General features: G+C 44.0%; 1 pseudogene; it reads right to left on the minus strand.

Moving 5' to 3' along the window:
- Positions 1-1,781: 1,781 nt before the first annotated feature.
- Positions 1,782-15,997, minus strand: part of LOC143533583 (G-type lectin S-receptor-like serine/threonine-protein kinase At4g03230) — a 55,180-nt pseudogene continuing 40,964 nt past the window's right edge.

Below are 15,997 nucleotides of genomic sequence, written 5' to 3' on the forward strand. Positions count from 1 at the left end.
TTCACTTTTTTTAATGAAATGAATCAAATAATTGTAATATCAGAACTGATTCAGAATGAAGATTTTAATACAATGTCTCAATTTGCGGTTGTGAATGATGATGTTGTGGATGATGTGTTAGAAGAAGATGAAATTGAATATGAAGATGATATGGATGATGTGTTTGAAGACGACGGAATTGGGGATGAGACACAAATAATTAGAGATGAAACATCACATGGTAATGTTCAAATTCGATCTAAAGCGAGACAAAAAGGGTCGCCCTCGTTCAACAAGGCTACGAAATGAAATGGACATTAAAGAAGGAAAAAGTGGTAACCGTTATGGAATTTGTGGAGAACATGGTAATAATCGGTCAACATGCCTCTCCAAGCATAGAAGAATGGATGTCTAAGAGGGTGAAGTTGTTTTGACATTTTTATTTTAATATGTACTTAATATTATGACCGCTAGCAAGTTAACACTATTGCCATTCTTATTTTTGTTTGTCTTTAATATTGAGACCGTTTAGCTTGAAAAACTTGTTTAGTGTGTTTTTTTTATGTTTCTCATCTCATTTTAAAGTTTATTTAGATGATTTTTAAGTTGTGGTTGTAGCTAACATGACTTGATTGAAGAAAAAATTATAAAAAAAATAATTATAATAAGTTAGTTAAAAAAAAAAGTTAAAACTATAGTTAGTTGCTCGAAAACAATGAAATAAAAGATAAAAAGAATTGATATTAGATGAGACTATTAAAAACGTTGCTGTATTTCATCAAAATCGTTTTTGGTACTTTTTTTTGTTTTTCATTTTTTTTTCTAACCCTAGAGTTAAATAGAATTACATAAAAAGGAGAGAAAAAAGAAAAAATCTCTATTTTGGTAAATATTCCCCATCCACCCGTTTTGGTAAAAAAAAAAAAACTTAGAATTTAGAGCTATAGCTTAAGTCTATTGCATCAACCAGAATATCTACCTATCTACCTATATTATTAAAGCAAGATAATAAATCCACGTGTCATTCAGTTATACCATTCACATAGGCTTCCAAGTGTATAAATTTCTATTTTTACAATTTCTTCTTCATGAATGATAAAATAAAAATATGTTGTTGGTGGAAATCAAGCTCACTACCTTACTTTTAAAAAGCTTGTTGCTTAACAACTCAACTAGGATGAATTGATGTTAGCATTTTTTTTTTCTTAATTATTATAGATTCATAACATTCCATTTTGTTTTATTTTTTTAACCACCTGACAGCCTCTATCATAATGAAAAAGTCAATCAAAATGTTTAGAATCTAAAGCAAGTTACAAGGTCTCTACAAAAAGTCTTCAAGTCAATAATCATATACGTACCTACACGGGAAATTCCTAAAGAATGAAAAATGATTAAAGCATAACAAAACTATAAGAAAATTAGCCCAAAAGAACAAATAAGAAAATAAGATCATATATTGTAATCTTTTGACAACCTCCTTTATATATATTTTATCAACATACCGGTAATTATAACATCTGAATTTTTTTTTTATCTTCGTTCTTGATTCTTACGTTCTTGCTTCTTTCATCCTTAGCTCTCCAACAAATCGTATTAGAGAATACAAACGATAAAACAAATTGCAACTTAAAATGTAGTTAATTTATTCTTTTAACAATATATTACATTCGTTAATTTATATAAACTTATTTGACAACTTTATAAATCTAATATATAACCCTCTAACTGGTTTGTGAGAGAGCTTCAAAAGTAGCAATACTTGGCATGGTATAATATTTAACAAGTATATATGGATTCTTTTACCTCCCTTCAGGGAGAGTCATAGTTAATGTCTGATCTTGTTTATAAGAAGATGAAGAAGTGCTGGACATAGTTCTTCGTGCTACAAATGCTGGTTGTTTTGGATTTGGAAGGCTTGCAATATCACCCGAAAGCATCAAAACTACATTTGTCATGTTGGGACGATCTCCTGGATCTTCTTGCACACACAAAAGCGCAATAATTATGCACTTCAATACCTCGATAGAATTACTAGATTCTACTATCCTTTTATCCATCAATTCAAATGGCATATCTTCTTTCCATAAGTTCCAGGCCTAATATTTCTGTATATTAGAATTTAGCCTAATAATCACTACGTTAACGACTCAGAGAAAAGAAAGTTACTTACATAAACTAAAAGGCTTAAATTTTGTCGCAATTGAGGAGATGTTGTGTTCTTTTTTCCACTTATAATCTCCAAAACAACTACTCCAAAGCTAAAAATATCTGACTTAATGGAAAAAAAGCCTTCTAATGCATACTCTGGAGCCATGTAACCACTGCATGAACGGAGTTGTTAGAAAGATCATGATACAATTGTCTTCGATATATTATTAAAAAAAAAAAAAGAAACAAACATATAGAATTTTTGAGTTACCAACTTATCTAATATCTTGCTAATTATTTTACATTTTTTTGTATATGCATTTCACATGATATAAACTGTTCATTATTCTATCGTTTGCCACCTTCCGGATTACTTTTGAAATATTAGCAATTTACATTGTTGTATAGCAAATTTTATGAACTATTGAACATGCATGGTACCGACAAACATATATGAAATTAGGTAAACGTTACATATATTTGTACTTACTAGGTTCCAACGACTCTATTGGTGGTAGCTTCCATTTCCGTTCCTTGAACTATCTTTGCCAAGCCAAAGTCAGATATTTTGGGATTTAGTTCCTTGTCCAATAAAATGTTACTTGTTTTTAGATCTCTGTGAATAATCCTTAATCGAGAATCTTGATGGAGATAAAGAAGTCCTCGAGCAATTCCTCTTATAATCTCAAACCGTCTTTCCCAATCCAGTAGGATTTTTGGTTCTCCATCTTGCAACAAAGATGATTGAATACAAAGTTCGTTTATGCTATAAGTATATATGAAACTTAAAAGCTAACCAAATATGAATGCATCCAAGCTTTTGTTTGGCATATACTCATATACAAGTATCTTTTCGTTTCCCTTCATGCAATATCCTACCAATCTAACGAGATTCCGGTGTTGAAGTTTAGCAATTAGCATCACCTCGTTTCTGAATTCTTCTAAGCCTTGGACAGAAACGCTAGACAATCTCTGTACAGCCACTTCCTGCCCTCCAGGAAGCTTACCCTAATGACATTATTTTAAAATTGATATATGTGTATATATATATATATATATACACACACACACTTGCAGGAAAGACAGTACTTTGGTTGATGGGTTAGTTTTAGTTGAATGTTGGTGATTAAAACCTTATACACTGGCCCAAAACCTCCTCGTCCTAGCTTATTAGCTTCCAAGAAGTTATCTGTTGCTGCTAGTATGCTTTCTAGTTGAATGAACGGTACCCCAATGCCTTCTGTATCTTCTGTCCTCGACTGATTTGGATCTAGTAATTCAATGGCCCATCTTTCACTATTATTTGTTTGACTTAGAGAGTATAATACTAAACACAGAGAACAAAAAAATTGTTAATGTAATACCTTTTGTAGAATCTAATAATTCAAATAGAGGTTCTTATCTTCAGTTATGTCCGAATAAGTTTGTAATCGGTTCATTTTTAAGTGGGCTAGCTTGTTTATTTCTTGTTGGGTCTAGTACCTCAAATAATTATGGTTTATGTTTGTTTTATTGTTTTATTATGGTTGGCTTATGATACTGTTTCGAATGATTATGGTTCTTTTGTTTTATACCTTTTATTTGATGGAAATTAGGATTTGCTTTCTATCTATATATGTACCGAAATCTTCATTGAAAAAAACAAGCGCCTTTTGATATCAAAACTTCTATGGTATTAGAGCAGAGTTACCTACAACCCACAAACGAACCCTAAAATGCTAAATACCTACAATCATGCCTAATGCCTCAGACTATCCTAGACAGATGCACGTTAGCGAATCCCTTATGAAGATTTGTCTCAAGAGATGACTAATTTCTTATTTGCTAAGAACAAGATGGTTTTCGTTGATGGTTCAATGCCAAAACCAGATAAGTCAGACGCCATGATAAAGGGATGGTTAATGATGGCTACGAAGAAAGACATAAGAGGAAGCGCTAATGAAGAAACGTGGATCGACGCACTGGTAGACGATCTACTTTCCTCGGGTATGATTATGCTATTTCACCGATAGTTTCTCTTGGATCTGGGTTCTTCCACCTACAAAATGAACAGCACCGTAAACTTACCCCTCAGAAAGGGACAGAGGGGTCCTCTTTGGGGTAACCCTCCGGTGTGAGAATAAGTATTTGTGGGAGAAGATAATAATATGTGAGAGCAAGGAATTTAGAGTGTATTGCTTAATAGCTGAATACTCTGTGATTGTATGTTGTCAGGTGATATCTGATGATCTGTGTGTTATCGTATGTAACTGAATGATTGAGTATCCCTCCTTGTGGAGTTGATGCTGTATTTATAGTGCTAGGGTTTCCACTGATTGCGCTCAGCCTTGTTAGCCTCCTCCAATTGCTCTGCGCCACGTGACCTCTGGGACACCTGGTGCTTTCTCATTGGTTGTAATCACGTGGTAGCACATGTGTCATGCTGAGTTGTCCACCTTTCATTTGGCAGCTGTCAACATCAGCATATTCTTATTCCTTAAAAAGATACCTTCTGGAAGGTTGTCTGACGTGCACAATCAAGGTTGCCCTAATCCTGATTTGGATAAGGACGAGGTTGATTATGTGCATGTGTGATATGCGCCAATCCTGAGGATGCGCGAGGTCTTCTCTTTATTCTCACGCGCAGATGTTTCATGCGCAGATGTGATATGCGCCTCGCGCTAATGCGCCACGCGCATATGTGGTATGCGTGAGCATATGTGATGCGCGAGCATATGTGTGCCTGGGCATATGATGCCTGAGCATGTGTGGTGCCTGAGCATGTGTGGTGCCTGGGCATATGATGCCTGAGCATGTGATGCATGAACATATGTGATATGCGTGAGCATATGTGATATGCGCCATGCGCGTAGGTTTTGGCTTTGTGCCTTCATAATGTCTTGATTTCAAGCTTCTTGTCTATATCTTGTGGGTTGACCCGCCTTGCTCGATGTTGAGGCGGGTACATACCTCTTCAAGCCCCCCCAGTCTAATGTGTGTCTTGTCTCGCGCGAGCGAGGCAAGATAGATATTAGACTTAACAGTTTGTTCTTTTAGTAGGGGTTTGTCTTTTTCTTCTTATTATTCATCGTTGCGCGAAATTCTATCCTTTTGGCTGCAAACGAATCGTCTCTGTACGTGGTTGGTTGTTGCTGACGTGGGTCAGTGATGGAGACGTGTCAGATCTTTCGTGTGCTCGAGGTGCTACAGTTGCCTTTCGTGTCCCCTCACATGCTGTCTGGGACACGTGTCGCGCTCGCGTTGGTCTGTTCCTGCGAGTGGTGGCGCGTGAGTTTTGGCAACAGCTGTAGAGTTTCTTTTCGTGTCCCCTCACACAGTGTCAGGGACACGTGTCGCGCTCGCGTTGGCTTACACCTGCGAGTGGGGGCGCGTGAAGTTTGATCAGCACCAATATTTCTCTCTCCTGGGCCTATAAAAGCCAGCCCTTAGAGTTTTTTTTTTTTATCCTTCATCTTCTTGTTTATTCTTCTGAGCTTTTCTTTCTTTCCTTGTATTCCGATTATCTTTGTTCTGCTTCCAGCTATCTGTTCTTCAGAAGTTTCCCCTGTTCGATTTTACAATTGTATGTCTGATAGCTCAGACAACACAATCTCCCCCATCCATTGCCGTAGAAAATCATTAGTAATGTCTACATTGAAGAAGACCGGCAAGGGGAAGAAGGCTGCTGAGGGCTCATCGGAGGAGGTAGGGAGGACCAAGGCCGTGAAGAGGTGGAATGAAATCCCCTGCAAATTGAGGCAGGCTGATCTTGACAGCCTTATCGCCTCTCAGGGTTTTCCCACCCTGTTTGGCTGCATGTTGCCTGGGGCCGGGCAAACGGCGGCGGACCCGCCTACCGGCTATATATCCCTATATAGCCATTTTTTCACCCACTGCAACCTTCGTCTCCCGATGACAAGGTTTGTGGGTGCACTGCTTCAGTTTTATGGGATTCATATATCCCAAGTCCATCCGTTTGGACTTGTGCGCATGACTCACTTTGAGTTCATGTGCAAATCCCAGCGCGAGGAGCCCACCCCTCGGCGCTTTCAATTTTTTTATAAGCCCAAGATCCAAGATTCTTGGTTCTCCTTTATTCCTCGCAGTCAGAAGGTGAAGTGCTCCACTGTTTCATTCAAGAGCCTTCATGACTGGTCTGAGAGGTTTTTCTATATAAGGGCTGGTGTGATCCCCATCCGTATGACCATGCGCTCGATTTCTTCTGCGCCTACGGATGTGGGTGTCCTCAAGAACCCAACTGGCGCCTGGGTTAATAGGTTGTCCGCTGAACCATCCCCCGCCAAGAACATTTGTGAGGAGGCGCTGGTGGGGGTTGGTATGAGCAGGAGGTGGGCGGACAGCGCGCTAGAGCCCGTTATCCAAGTCGACGGGTTGTGTAAGTTTATTTCATTTCTTTACTTATGCGCGAATATAATTGTTTTTGCTGATATCATTTGACTTGTTTTGTGCAGTCACCAAGGAGTACATCCACGCCACATATGATGAGCATATGGAGGGTGGCTCCGTCGCGCTCGGCGCTGGGGAGGTTGGTTTCCCGGATCGCTTTGATGACATGTTCATCCCTGTTGATCTGGGATTTGTCTTCGACAGCGATGCGCCTGGTAAGCCTTTGTACTTATGCATTTTCCTTTATAATACCATATTTTGCTAACACTTCTGTTGCGTGTATTGTAGATGCGCTGGAGAACTACGAGCTAGAGCTCGCGGAAGAGGAGGAGGAGGAGGAGGCGCCCCAACTAAAGCGTAAAGCTAAGGGGAAAACTGGCGCAGGGGCCAGTAAGAAACAGAAAAAAGATGTTGCCCCTGTTGTTCCGGATCCTCCTACTCAGGCGGGGGGATTTGGGAAAACCCAGGAGTTTACCACCAGGGTTTCCTTGGCTTCCCTGCCTCAAAAAGTGGGCAGACCTCCTGTCCACTTGAGGTATGGTGGCGCTACCTCCTCCCTTCCCGCGGCGGAAAAGGGAAGCGGTGTTGCGCCCTCGACAGGTATACTTTCCTTATCTTCTGCTTATCTTTATGGTTCTATGAGCGCGATTCTGATAGAATTACTAATGAATCTTTGCTCACTCAAATGTTTGTAGAGCCGGCGACCGCGCAACAAGATGTCGAGGCTGCGCCGGAGGTCGCTTCGAAGTCCCCCGTTTTACCCTCAAAGAAGGGTAGAATGGACTTCATGGCGATGTTTGCTGCGCGAACGGAGTTGCGCCAAGGTACGTATTGCGCTCTTATTTTCTGACTTTCTTTTAGATCTATTCATGAACCATTTCTTTTTGTTGATTTTTTCATAGAAGCCGTAGCTGGCGTACAAGCTTCTGGTGGCACTTCTGGCGCCGGTGCCAGCGCCGTTGGCTCTGCTCCTGCTCCTGCAAGCGATGAATATCCCCTCATCGGCATTACTAAGGAGCAGGAGGCCGTTTTGCGCGCCGACTTGGCGGCGTCGAGACCTCCCTCACCTCCTCCTGCGCACAGCCCTCCCTGCGAGACCGATTTTGATTCTAGGTCTCAGGAGAAGAGGCCTATTTCAGAGGAGGGTGAGGAGTTTGAAGTTGAAGACTCCGCAGGCGCCCGCGCCAGCCCTGCAGCGCCACGAGGTTTCGCGGCGGAGCCTTCTCGTGGGGCTGGCGCTGACTTTTCTGCTTCATCCCCGCAGGTATAGGTTAACTTTTGTTCCGCTGCGCGGACTTCCATCTTAGTGTTTTGATAACTTAGATAATTACTTTGCTTTTGCAGGAATCCGATCACATTTACCGCCCGAGATGGAATATTACTGAAGACAGCACCTTTCAGTCCATGGGTGTGTGTGCGGAATTCTGGGCTCATGCTGTGCCTCCATCTGAAAGGAGATTCCAGGAGGACCGCGCTCGCGACGACCTGCTCAACGACCATATGTTTGCTGGGTCAGCCTTCTTTGCTGCCTCCCAAGAGCTTCGCTCTGATTACGTAAAAGTACGTGATGCTCTTGCGGAAGCCAAGCAAGAGGCTAAGGTGTCTGCTTGGCATCTTTCTGATGCTCGCGAGAGAGCTGAGAAGCTCCAGGCCGAGCTCAGTGAGAACCGAGCCAGTGCCAACAGCGCCTTCGTGAAGCGCGGTCATGAGCTTCAGGCTGCGCGGGAGAAGCTGCAGGCGGCGGAGGCGGACGCTGCCAAGTATTCGCGCCGAGCGCGCGAGTTGGAGCTTGAGGCGGAGGCGCGTGACCAAGCTCTTGTCCAGTCTATAACTGAAAAATCATCACTGGAGAGTGAGGTTGCGCGCCTGAAGATGGAGCTGGCGGCCGCGCAGGCCGATAAAGATGAAGCCCTGGCGACGGCAGCGTCCAGCCAGGAAGCACTTGATGCTGCGCGGGTTGAAAAAGAAGAAATCTTGGCGCTCTAAAGAAATTACTTGACGAGTGCGAAGGGGCTGGCGGCGACGATGGCGCGGAGAATGCTGGCGTTGCTAGCGGCTCTGGCGTGGCCAAAGGATCCGCTCCTGACACTGTCATGGTAGAAGACTCCATTCAAGATGAACAACTTGACTACGGTCAGTTTGGAGATGATGAGGAACAGGCTGCGCCAGATGCTGAGGGCGATGATGAGGATGATGAAGAGGCTGATGTCAACGTGGAGACTTGAAAAGCCCTTCATGTATTTTATTTTTATTTGTAGTTTGTATCTCATCTTGTAAACTTGTAAATTTCACTGCTTTTGAATGAAATGTTTTTTCCCTTCTTCGAATCTTGCGCATTCCCCATTCATCTCTTTATATTGAATGTTTGCTTGTTGAATATAAGATATGCTTGCACGTTGGAATAAGAACAAGATTGTAAGAGATTTTTCCATATCTTGATTATGTTGACACGTGTCATTGCGCTTTCATTATTCCTCTTGTGCGCGACGTTATCGCGCGCTTATGGAATTATGAGTTTTTTTTAGCCTTTACGCGTCAACGTGTTACTCAGCTATCCACTACAATTTCGTGCGCGACCCCAACCTGAGACCTTAACAACCATGTTTTGGCATTTGCTTTGCCTTAGTTGTGTTTAGGTGTTTTATGGTCAGGCTGCGCAGCATGCAGGATGGATGTTGTGAATTGTTTGAGCTAAGGCTCACATTATTGGGCTAAGGCCCTGACGTTTTAGAGTTAAGACTCTTTAACGCGTTTGCGCATGTATGTTTTACTTCGTTTTATTTTGTTTTGATGTCAATACAATGTTGTCATATTGCTCAAAATTAATAAAGGGAAGTGTGAAACATGTATGCAAAAGATAATAGAATTGGGCTAAGGCCCTGACGTTTTAGAGTTAAGACTCGTTAACGCGTTTGAGCTTGTTGCTCGCGCATGTATGTTTTACTTCGTTTTATTTTGTTTTGATGTCAATACGATGTTGTCATATTGCTCAAAATTAATAAAGGGAAGTGTGAAACATGTATGCAAAAGGTAATAGAATCCTCATTAAGAGAAGATAGCGCGTATCATTATTCATAATGGCTTAAAAGGCCTTGATTACAAACTTGATATTTTTTACATGAAACATTTTCTAAGCTGTGCTGCGTTCCATGCGCGCGGGATCTTCTTTCCATTCAAATCTTTAAAAGCATATGCGCCTTTCCCCAATTCTTCTGAGATTTGATAAGGTCCCTCCCAGTTGGGGGACATTTTTCCCGGGGGTATCGCGCGGCTAGCTTCATTATTTCGAAGGACAAAATCATTTTTCTTGAAGTGGCATTCTTTCACACGCTGGTTGTAGTATTTTTCCAGTTTTTTCTTGTACTTGGCTTCACTGATGATAGCTGCCTCTCTGCGCTCTTCAAGTAAGTTGAGATCCAACCTTCGTTCGCGCTCGTTATCAATCTTGCTCATCATGAGCACTCTATGGGATGGGCATCCAATTTCCGCTGGAATCATTGCCTCTGTTCCATAGGTTAGGCTGAAGGGGGATTCGCCATTGCTGGTTTTGCTTAATGTCCTGTGTGCCCACAGGACATTAGGTAGCTCTTCGACCCAAGAATGGGATTCTCCCTCCAACCTTTTCTTCAGCCCATTTAACAAGCTTTGGTTAGCGCGTTCCACTTGTCCATTCCCCTGAGGGTGATAAACTGAAGTGAAAATTTGGTTGATGCGCAATTCCTTGAGCCAGCTGGATATCTTCTTGTCAGTGAATTGCTTGCCATTATCGCTCACAATTTCCATGGGCAAGCCAAAACGGCATATGATGTGGCTCCAGATAAACTGCTTCATCGCTTCGGCTGTGATTTTTGCTAGTGGCTTGGCTTCGACCCATTTTGTAAAATAGTCTACTGCCACTACCAAAAGTTTTACTCGCCCAGGCGCTTGCGGTAGGGGACCCACAATATCGATTGCCCATTTGTGGAAAGGCCATGCGGAGGTCACCGGAATCAAATTGTTCTTTGGCCGCATGGTGTTTGGCGCATAGCTCTGACATGCTTTGCATTTTTGGATCTCTTTTAGAGCGTCCAAGTACATACCAGGCCAATAGTAACCTGCGCTCATTGCCTTGGCAACCACCATGAACGGGCCAGCATGTATTCCACAGATTCCTTCATGTATCTCTCTGATCACATAGCTTGCTTCCTCAGCATCTAGGCATTTCATGAGCGGCCCAAGATAAGTGCGTCGATATAATGTACCATCAAGCAGTTCATAGTTCTGCGCCTTGTGTCTTATCTTCCTCGCTTGTGCGCGATCATCTGGTACCTTTCCCTCCAAGAATTCCATTATTGGAGTTATCCATGATGAAGGGGTTGTATGAGTTACCAGGACAGACTTCGCTACCACTGACGGGTTGCTCATTACTTCTACCCTGACATCTTTGCCAAAGTGATCAAAGCTGGTTGATGCCATCTTACTCAGCGCGTCTGCAGATTTGTTTTCACTGCGCGGAATATGAATGATTCTGAAGCAGTCAAATTGCTCGATGAGCTTTTTCGCCTGCTCTAGATATAGAGGCATGGTGTTCTCCTTGGCATCATAAAGGCCATTGACCTGTGCTGCTACCAAGTATGAATCAACATGGGCCTCTAGCTTTTTAACTCCGAATTTTTGCGCGATGCGCAGGCCAGCCAGCAGGGCTTCATACTCAGCCTCATTGTTGGTGCTTTTGAAGTCCAACCTGATGGCGTAAGTATATTCATGATTCTCTGGATCCACCAGTTTTAGGCCTGCGCCGGAGCCTTCGTTGTTTGAAGCGCCGTCAGTGAACAATCTCCACACATTTTCTTCGTCATTGGCTCGCGGAGGATCTACCCGCGCTGAGCCTCTTCAATTCTTCCTTCGGGGATTTCTGCGATGAAATCAGCTAGAACTTGCCCCTTTATTGCTGGACGGGGCTTATAGGCGATCGTGTGCTCGCCTAATTCCAGCGCCCACTTTGTCAGCCTTCCTAAGAGCGCGGGGCGCCGCAAAACTTGCTGGATGTTGTAACCAGTAAGAACTTCAATGGGATGACCATTGAAATATCTATGAAGCTTGCGTGACGCGTGTGTTAGTGATAAAACTAACTTTTCCATGATGGAGTAGCGCGGCTCAGGATCTGTCAGCACCCGACTCACATAGTATATTGGCGTTTGGATTCCCTTGCGATCCACCAATAATACTGTGCCGATGGCGCGCTCTCCTGCTGATAGGTATAATGTCAAAGTTTCACCAGGAAGTGGAGCTGTGAGCGCGGGCAGATTTATCAAACATTCTTTAATCTCACTGAAAGCTTGCTCGGCCTCAGGAGTCCATTTGAACTGACTTTTCTTTAAGCAGTTTCTCAATGTGTTGACAAATGGGGTAGATTTGGTTGCATGGTTCGCTAGGAACCTGTTGATTGAGACCAATCTACCATTCAGCTTCTGTACTTCTTTCATGGTGGATGGCGAGGGCATGTCAAGGATGGCCTCCACCTTCTCAGGGTTCACCTTGAAACCATCCTTGGTGACCATTACACCTAGAAATTTTCCCTCTAGTACGCCGAAAGTACATTTGCTCGGATTGAGCTTCATGTTAACTTCCTTTAGGCGCCCAAGGGTTTCTTCGATGTCTTTGAGCATTTGCTTTTCCTCCCTACTCTTGATCACCAAATCATCCACATAGACTTCTAGGTTTCTTCCGATTTGCTCGCTGAAAACGGCATCCATAAGTCTTTGGTAGGTGGCGCCCGCATTCTTCAAACCAAAGGGCATTTTTGTGTAGCAAAAAACACCCTTGTCGGTTCTAAATGCGGTCTTGTCCTCATCTTGTGGTGCCATTTGAATCTGGTGATAGCCCTTGTAGGCATCCAGGAAACATTTGAGTTTGAATGGCGCCACGGAGTCCACCTTTGCATCGATGTTTGGGAGGGGGTAACAATCTTTTGGGCACGCTTTGTTGAGGTCCTTGAAGTCAATGCACATCCTCCACGACCCGTTACTTTTCTTTACCATCACAGGATTGGCTACCCACGTCTGGTATCGTATCGGGCGGATGATGTTTGCGCGCAGCAAATCCTCAACCTGCTCATTCATGGCCCTCGCTTTCTCATCCCCCATGACTCCTTTCTTTTGAGCAATTGGCTCTACAGACTTGAAGGTGTTGAGAGAATGCTGCGCCAGGTCTCGCGGGACCCCAGTCATATCAGAGTGTTGCCACGCGAAGACCGACATATATGCTGTGAGCAATCTTTTCATTCTCAACCTCGTGTCGTCTGATATCGTTGCGCCAATTGTGATCTTCTGCTCCGGGAATTTTGGGTTGAGAATCCATTCCTCTGGCGCGTTGTCTGCCATTGGAAGTTTCATTCTCCCCTCCCGCGGAGTACTTGTCACTGCGCACAAATGATCTCTGTATACAAAAGTTACACCTGTTGGTGTTGGGAACCCCAACGCGCCGTGCGCTGGCGACGGTATGGCGTTGAATTGGGCAATCGTTCCCCTACCCAAGATCATATTGTGGCAAGAGGTGGTGGGCAGGACCAAGAAGTTGACAACTTCGGCTCGCTTGTGTTTGTCATCCCCCATAGTTAGCTCAAATTGTATTTGACCTAGGGGATGAATGATTTCATTTGAAACACCAGAGATTGGTGCATTCACAATTTCAAGCCTTGCTTGGTCTGCCGGATCCAGTTTCCTGAAACATTGCTCATACATGATGTCTGACTCGCTGCCAGTGTCAACCAGGACTTTTGACACTTCGTAATGAGCAATGTGTGTAGTGATGACCAGAGGACTGCTAATTGAAGGGCCTCCCCTGATTCTTGGGAAGATTACTTGTTGCTCGCGCCAATCTCCTTGGATTTGCGCGCTTCTCTTTCTTGATGTTTTCCCTTGCCTTCCTCCCTCGGCTACACATATTCTTTTGTACTTTTTGCTGGCTGAGGCTCCTGATTGCTCATTTTCTGGTCTTGAGTTTTTCACCAGGTGAGCCAGCTTGCCTGATTTCACGTCCTTTTCAATTGCATCCTTCAATTGGTGGCATGCATCAGTGTTGTGCCCTGTGGACTTGTGAAATTCACAGTACTTGCCACTGTCTGATGGTCCCTTGTAGTGTAGTGGCTTGGGGCTTTTGAATTGGACATTCTCAGTGCTTAACACCTCTGAAGGCGTTTTAGTGAGGGGAGTCCATATTCTTGGCAGAGGTCTGTTAGGATCTCTGCCGCCCTCCCTCCTGTCACCCTCCCCGCGATTATGAACATCTTTTTGGGGCTGGGGTGAGCTTGGTTGCGCCTGCTTTTCTACTGAAGAAAAACTGGTTAGTTGCAACCTGGACCATACAGAGTTCTGCTTGCCCCTCTTTTCTTTGCTGCGCGGTGACTCAGCTTGATGCGCTCTTTCTCTTGCCCTATCTTGGGCAATTTGTTTTTCATTCCTCGCGAAAACTCGCGATGCTTCCATTAACTTGGCCCACGTGGTGGGCATGCCCTCTCTGCTTACGAGAGCTCGGCGGAGTTGATCACTGGGCGCGCCTTGTATAAAGGCCACGCGCAGGAGTTGCTCAGTTATACCCCCGATTGCCAGAGACTCCTGATTGAAACGAGTGATGTAGTCTTCAATCGTTTCATCATTCCTGCGCACGCAGTGCATGATGTCATCAGGGTCGCGCGTGTGTCTGCGCTGCTGTACGAAGTGGGCTTGGAACTTTTCCAAAAGTTCCTCGAACCCATCAATTTGCCCAGTCGGCAAGCTCTCGAACCAGACACGCGCCGCGCCCGTGAGGCAACGAGCAAACATGTGACACCATGTTGGCATCGTCCAGCTCTCTAGGTTTCCCGTGTTGTAAAAACCTTGCAAGAAATCGTCTGGATCTGTTGTGCCGTCATATTTACCCAAACCACTTGGCATCTTGGTTTTGTGCTGGATGGGAGCCTGCGCGATGCACGCAGTGAACTTTGAATGTTTCACCAAGATGGCTGGTCTATACGGTGTGGTTACGTCCACTTGCCCTCTAACTGGTGGGCTGTACGGCATGTGCAGATCCAGATCGGCTCTGGCTCCAGGCGCCATGTTCACTGGCGCGCGGAGCTGTGAGCCTCCTGCATGAGTATCTCGCGTCTTCCTCATGCTGTGCACTTCTTCATCACTGAACTCAGTGTGTGCAGTGTGAACAGAATGTCCTTCTTCCGGCGCGCGCGGCCTTTTTGTTCCATGAACAGTTTGCTTATCAAGCGCTTGCCTTTGTGTTAAGTCTGCTAGCCTTTTCTGTTTGACCATCTCATTGTACTTGTCCATTAGACGCCGCTGCTCGTTTATGAGCCATTCTTTAGGATCATTTGTTTCATCTTCTGGACCCATTGGTCCTTTTTGCTTCGCGCCGGCAAGATTTTGTAACGTGAGATCGTCTGGAGGAGTTTCAGTCTGGCCGTGAGGAGTTGTGATGAAGGGACGGTTACTGGTGGTGCGCGTAGAATCACGCGGCACCCTCAGAAACTGTTGTCCCTCATTAACATCCTCACGTTCAATATCCTCCAGAACTTGATCAACGTTATGAACGCCAGAAACCATGGTGATTTTTTTTTTTTTTTTTATATATAGATCTGATGAGATCTGATTGCCGTTGTAACAGTGGATGGCGCCAATGAAGACGATCGACTCACTGGTAGACGATCAAAACAAAATAAAACGAAGTAAAACATACATGCGCGAGCAACAAGCTCAAACGTGGATCGACTCACTGGTAGACGATCTACTTTCCTCGGGTATGATTATGCTATTTCACCGATAGTTTCTCTTGGATCTGGGTTCTTCCACCTACAAAATAAACAGCACCGTAAACTTACCCCTCAGAAAGGGACAGAGGGGTCTTCTTTGGGGTAACCCTCCGGTGTGAGAATAAGTATTTGTGGGAGAAGATAATAATATGTGCGAGTAAGGAATTTAGAGTGTATTGCTTAATAGCTGAATACTCTGTGATTGTATGTTGTCAGGTGATATCTGATGATCTGTGTGTTATCGTATGTAACTGAATGATTGAGTATCCCTCCTTGTGGAGTTGATGCTGTATTTATAGTGCTAGGGTTTCCACTGATTGGGCTCAGCCTTGTTGGCCTCCTCCAATTGCTCTGCGCCACGTGTCCTCTGGGACACATGGTGCTTTCTCATTGGTTGTAATCACGTGGTAGCACATGTGTCATGCTGAGTTGTCCACCTTTCATTTGATAGCTGTCAACATCAGCATATTCTTATTCCTTAAAAAGATACCTTCTGGAAGGTTGTCTGACGTGCACAATCAAGGTTGCCCTAATCCTGATTTGGATAAGGACGAGGTTGATTATGTGCATGTGTGATATGCGCCAATCCTGAGGATGCGCGAGGTCTTCTCTTTATTCTCACGCGCAGATGTTTCATGCGCAAATGTGATATGCGCCGCGCGCTAATGCGCCACGCGCATATGTGGTATGCGTGAGCATATG

The sequence above is a fragment of the Bidens hawaiensis genome, unplaced genomic scaffold (assembly GCF_021521415.1).
Source record: "Bidens hawaiensis isolate Kalapana, Puna unplaced genomic scaffold, B.hawaiensis_p1.1 tig00009799_1, whole genome shotgun sequence".
In the NCBI taxonomy this organism is placed as follows: Eukaryota; Viridiplantae; Streptophyta; class Magnoliopsida; order Asterales; family Asteraceae; genus Bidens; species Bidens hawaiensis.